The sequence below is a fragment of the Culex pipiens genome, chromosome 3, assembly GCF_016801865.2.
Source record: "Culex pipiens pallens isolate TS chromosome 3, TS_CPP_V2, whole genome shotgun sequence".
NCBI lineage: Eukaryota > Metazoa > Arthropoda > Insecta > Diptera > Culicidae > Culex > Culex pipiens.
Genome location: NC_068939.1, coordinates 81,200,285 through 81,206,484, shown reverse-complemented (window position 1 = coordinate 81,206,484; position 6,200 = coordinate 81,200,285).

Below are 6,200 nucleotides of genomic sequence, written 5' to 3'. Positions count from 1 at the left end.
ATGTAAATGTAACGGAATCTCCTGTACCTATTGAGACCATAGTCTCGATTTCCCCCCGGTTGGCGGTAGTAACTTCAATATAATTAGTAAAATATGTTTTATATAAAACAATGGATGCAAAACTTATCTAAAATTTTACATTGACTGGTATCATTTTATTTGCTGTCGTTTTTTTTATTTTTTTTTAACATATAAAAGGATTTTTTTAAGGCTGTTTTAGTCATTTAAAAATATATATATAAAAGAAATATTTTTATAAAAGACCAGTGTAATTTGTTCCGCAAATAAAAAAAAAATAATCACATTGGAATTATAAATTGAAGTTGATTTTTAAATCCAAAACACAACAAAGAAAATAAAATTAATTTTTTAGGCTATTTAAAAACTGCCGTCCTTGTTCAGATTGAAGTGTAGATTATCACCAATTAATATTATTAAGCTAATTCTATGATTTTAAGCTTGAAAACATAACAAATATAATGACAACATAGATTTTATTACTGATTAGAAAATTTCCCGGGATCCCGGGAATTCCCGGGATTCTAAAAATATTTTTCCCGTTTCCCGGGAAATTCAAAACCCGGGAAAATTGGACGCCCTAGTGACCATAAAGTTAAAATGGAAAAAAAAATCATGCAGAAATAATGTTTTTCATGGCAAATAACTTATTCAAGAACAAGTATTTTCAACTTGTAAATAAATAGATAATCATTGAATTTGCCCTAAAATCTAATCTCTTGCGCTATTTAACTTGAAACACTATTTCATGAAATCACAACTAAAAGTTTAAAAAAAAATGAATCGAGTTTATGAAACATGGTAAATTTCATATGATACGATGTTGTTTTTAATGATTTTAGCTATATGGCCTAATTATTTAGATAAAAATAATTTTCATAGTGTAAAAATGCTTGGATTAAGCGATATTTTTTTCATATTTAACCCTCTTACGCCCTTGGTAGCAACAAAATTCGTTTAAATAGCTTGTCGAAAATAAAATAGTTAATATTCATTCCATAACAGCGTAATTTATGTTGTCCAACATATAAGACAACAATATTCCTAGTTGTGAATGAATGCTTCACAAATAAATATTGAATTAAACCTTGTTCAATATGAACAGTAGATTGAAAAGAATAAAATCAAATCAGGTTCTCTAATTATTATTTTTTGTATAATTTCAAAAAATTGATGCCAAAAAGGTAGGAAAATGTATGCTTCCGCTTGTATTTCGGGAATTCCCGGGAAATTTACAAATTTCCCGGGAAACGGGAAATATTTTTTCCGAGAAATCCCGGGAATTCCCGGGATTTTTTTTCCCCGGACGGGAAATTGGACGCTCTACATGAAACGAACCCTAAGCCTTATTTTGTACTTTCCAAATTTTATAAAAAATCAAAGGTTTTGAAAAAAAAACTTCATTCAATCTAACACCCTGTGGCGTTTAAGTCGTTTTGGCGGTTATGTGGTAGTAGAATAAACTAATTGCATTGCTCTTGCCCCATACGGTCGTCTTGCCCCACCTTCCTCTACTCTCATCGAGCGAATGTCCCATAGGGTTATCCTAATAAAATCAACAACAACAACTCACGGAAAGGAGCTCCATCTAAAATTTAACAACTCAAATTAGCAGGCTTCAAATTGGTGAAACAGTGATTTTTTTGGTTGAATCAGCTAAAATTGCAAGTAAATTTACCAACCTGGGATTGGTGAAATAGCTAACCCTGATTGCTGATTTGCTTTCCAAAACTGACAGCCCAAATTAAAATGACAGGAGAGATGTAACCAAAAATAATGGTATTTCTGCACAATTTTTGACAGATCATCAGTTCGAGACTAAAACAAAGCAACGTCTCGTATCGTGTTCGATCCTGTTTGAGCCGCTCAGTTCGCGAAGTTTTGTGATGATTATGTGTGTTGTTAGAGTGCAAGTGCAAAAGGTGATAGAATGTGTTGTGTGAGTGAACAAATTAAAAGCCAGGAAGATTTTCTGCGGATCGGCACCTGAAGGAATGTTTCAGGTTCATAAGGTGAGAAGTTTTTTGTATTGAGGGAAAGTGGTTAGAAGTTGAGCCTCTCATTATTGTTTGGACGATGCGTAGGTAAAAACATGTACTTAACATAAAGTGGGGCCATCCCCAAAAAAACGTGAACACTTTATCAAGGGAAAGGGGAGGCTGGCGATTGTCCACACTCCACAGAATGTGGCGGGTACAGAATGTCTAGATATAGATTGACCCATGTTTGACAGAAAAAATAGGGCTCCTTACGACTTTTAAGCACATCATAAAATGGTGTTAAATTATGTTAAATTAAATGAAATTATGTTAAATTAAATGAAATTAAGTTCAATCAAGTTTTATCAAAAGTTAAGTTTAAATTCAATAAATTAATTTTAGTTAAATTTTAAAACGCCATTTTGTGCAGCTCAAAAAGCCTCATCTTTTGACCTTCACAGATCTCTAAAATTCGATTTCAAGCTTGTAATATTCAATGAAAACCAAAATAGCTCCAAAAATTTTTGTCACTTTTCATATGAAAGGAGTTTAAATCTTCAATACTAATTTAGTTAAATTAAGCAATATTTAGTTAAATTCAGATAAATTTAGTTGAAATTAGTTCCTTTTTGTTTAATTTTGTTGAATTTGGCCAAATTTGGTACGATTTAGTTGTGTTGTGTTCTATTAAGTAAAATTATGTAAAATTATGTGAAATTTAGTTAAAATTAAGTTAAATTCATTAAAATTGAGTGAAATTAATTAAAATTAAGTAAAATAAAGTTAAATAAAATAAAATTAAGTAAAATGAAGTTAAATGAAGCAAAATTAAGTCAAATTATGTAAAATTAAGTAAAATTAAGTTACATTTAGTAAAATTAAGTAAAATTAAGTAAACTTAAGTAATATTAAACAAAATTAAGTTAACTTTAGTGAAATTAAGTAAAATTAAGTAAAATTAAGCAAAATTAAGTTAAATTAAGTTAAATTAACCTTAATTAAGTTAAATCAAGTAAAATTTAGAAAAATTAGAAAAAAAAGTAAAATTGAGTGAAATTAGGTTAAATTGAGTTTAATTGAGTTAAATTATGTTAAATTATGTTAAATTAAGATAAATAAAGTTAAATAAAGTTAAATAAAGTTAAATTTAGAATAATTAAGTAAAATTAAGTAAAATCAAGTAAAATTAATTAAAATAAAAAAAAATAAGTGATTTAAATTAAAAAAAAAAATAAAAATTAAAAATTAAGTAGATTAAAATTAAATTAAGTAAAATTACGTTTAATTAAGTTTAATTAGGTTAAATTAAGTAAATTAATGTTAAATTAGTAAAATTTTGTTAAATTGAGTTAAATTAAGTTAAATTAAGTTTAATTAAGTTAAATTAAGTTAAATTAGGTTAAATTAAGTTAAATTAAGTTAAATTAAGTTAAATTAAGTTAAATTAAGTTAAATTAAGTTAAATTAAGTTAAATTAAGTTAAATTAAGTTAAATTAAATTAAATTAAGTTAAATTAAGTTAAATTAAGTTAAATTAAGTTAAATTAAGTTAAATTAAGTAAAATTAAGTTAAATTAATTTAAATTTAGTTAAATAAAGTTAAATTAAGTTAAATTAAGTTAAATTAAGTTAATTTAAGTTAATTTAAGTTAATTTAAGTTAATTTAAGTTAAATTAAGTTAAATTAAGTTAAATTAAGTTAAATTAAGTTAAATTAAGTTAAATTAAGTTAAATTAAGTTAAATAGAGTTAAATTAAGTTAAATTATTAAATCGTTTTACTTGCTACTGGGACTGATAAGCCGAGAACTAAATTTGAGAATTGATCCACCAGTCGATAGCACTCCTCTATTAAATTAAGTTAATTTAAGTTAATTTAAGTTAAATTAAGTTAAATTAAGTTAAATTAACCTTAATTAAGTTAAATCAAGTAAAATTTAGAAAAATTAGGAAAAAAAATAGTAAAATTGAGTGAAATTAGGTTAAATTGAGTTTAATTAAGTTAAATTATGTTAAATTAAGATAAATAAAGTTAAATAAAGTTAAATAAAGTTAAATAAAGTTAAATTTAGAATAATTAAGTAAAATTAAGTAAAATTCAGTAAAATCAAGTAAAATTAAGAAAAATTAAGTAAAATAAATAAAATTAAGTGAAATTGCCTTAAATTAAATTAAATTAGGTAAAATTAAGTTGATTAAAATTAAATTAAGTAAAATTACGTTCAATTAAGTTTAATTAGGTTAAATTAAGTAAATTAAAGTTAAATTAGTAAAATTTTGTCAAATTAAGTTAAATTAAGTTAAATTAAGTTAAATTAAGTTAAATTAAGTTAAATTAAGTTAAATTAAGTTAAATTAAGTTAAATTAAGTTAAATTAAGTTAAATTAAGTTAAATTAAGTTAAACTAAGTTAAATTAAGTAAAATTCAGTTAAATTAAGTTAAATTTAGTTAAATTAAGTTAAATTAAGTTAAATTAAGTTAAATTAAGTTTAATTAAGTTAAATTAAGTTTAATTAAGTTAAAATAAGTAAAATTGAATTAAGTTAAATTAAGTTAAATTAAGGCGGGTTTTTTTTAACAATTTTAAAATTACTAGTTAAGGCAGTTGAAAAATTAGATGGACCTATCGAAAAACGTAGCAAGAACAAAAAAGAAACGAGCTAAATCAGCCAAAAGGCTGGGTGAATAGAGCATGCTTTGCTGGCAGCAATGGAGAAATAAACTAAAAACTCGCTGAACTAAATTTCTGAAAACATACAGCTTTTGAGAATGGCAGCATTTTTCTAGCTTGCAAATTAGTAAAATTGACTTACAATTTAGCTAGATTTACCATTTTTGGGACCTGGCTCCAGCTGTCAAATCCTGGAATTCATTTTAGGATTTTCAACTAAAAAAATAACCATTTTTTCAGAATTTTTAACTAAAATTTAGCAAGATTCATGATAAACCGTGTATAGAGATTATATTTTGACCATCATTGTGATTTGACATTTAAAGCTTAATTTTTATTCTATTGTCACAAGGTGCTTCCAACGAATTCGCAAGATGCTCATTTTCACCATCATCATCGGTCGAGTCCCTTCATGTTCCACTTCTCATTCAACCCTAAACAAAGTCAAGCCCCCTTCATCACAAATGTTTACACACACAACTTCCGTTCTACCTGCTCCAAATGAAGACAGCATCAGAAGATCATTTCTTTTTCATCAACCTCATCAGCAAGGAAAATGTCACCTCTGGGGAAGAAAAAGGAAAAACACATAACAACAGACCGAGAAAATCTCATAAACAGAGAGAGGAAATGTATGTCGTTCTCATTGTCATTCTAATTCTCCTACCCCCCTCTCTTCACTCTTCTCTCGGGGGTCGGGACCGTCACTCACCTGTTTTGTTGCCCTTTTCTTTTCTTAGTCAGAATGGAACTGGCAGACGTTTACGTTTCTTTCAGGTGTGACAACTGTTGTGTTTTCCTTCCAACCCCCCCGGAACTGATGTCTTTTTATTACGAAAAGTGTGACGACTGCAAAAGACACTTAATAAGTTTGAACGAGTTTCCAGGACGACGTTTTTTCCTCAGGGGGAGGTTTTGTTTTTCTTTTTTTCTGAAAAGAAGTAAAAAAGGCGAATGCAACGGTACTGATGAGAGGCATTTTATTGCTAGGGTTTTTGTTGTTGCCCGTGTGGATCAATCGGACCGCGCACTGGACTCCAATCCAGAGGTCGCCGGTTCGAATCCCGCGGCGGGCGCTCTAAAATTCTTTGTGTAAATATGGGTATTCGGCGCCGTCGCTCCGTGCCATACTTTCATACACTTAGGAGCCCAGGGCGGCGAAGTCCTTGTAGATAAAAAGGAAGACACTAGTGGTTGGTACTAGCAATGGTGGCCGACAGCTATAAAGTCAACTTCGTTTTTTTTTTGTTGAACCCTCTTTGTTTTTCTTTATGAGTGTGAAAAAGTAGCATTTGCAAGGGCTCAATATCAGTTACTTTAAAAAAAAGGACAAATTTTAGAAAAATAGCAGAAATGTTAAAATCAATCTGAAACCTTTTTAATAATTTGAAGCCTGAAACGGTGATGAGATAGAAATTTGGTGTCAAACAATCAAAAAAATGAGTTCGCGTAAACGTGAACAGAGTTCATGCCACCGGGAACCAGGAAGAAAACTATTCAACTTTAACAGTGCATTGCACCATGTAAAATA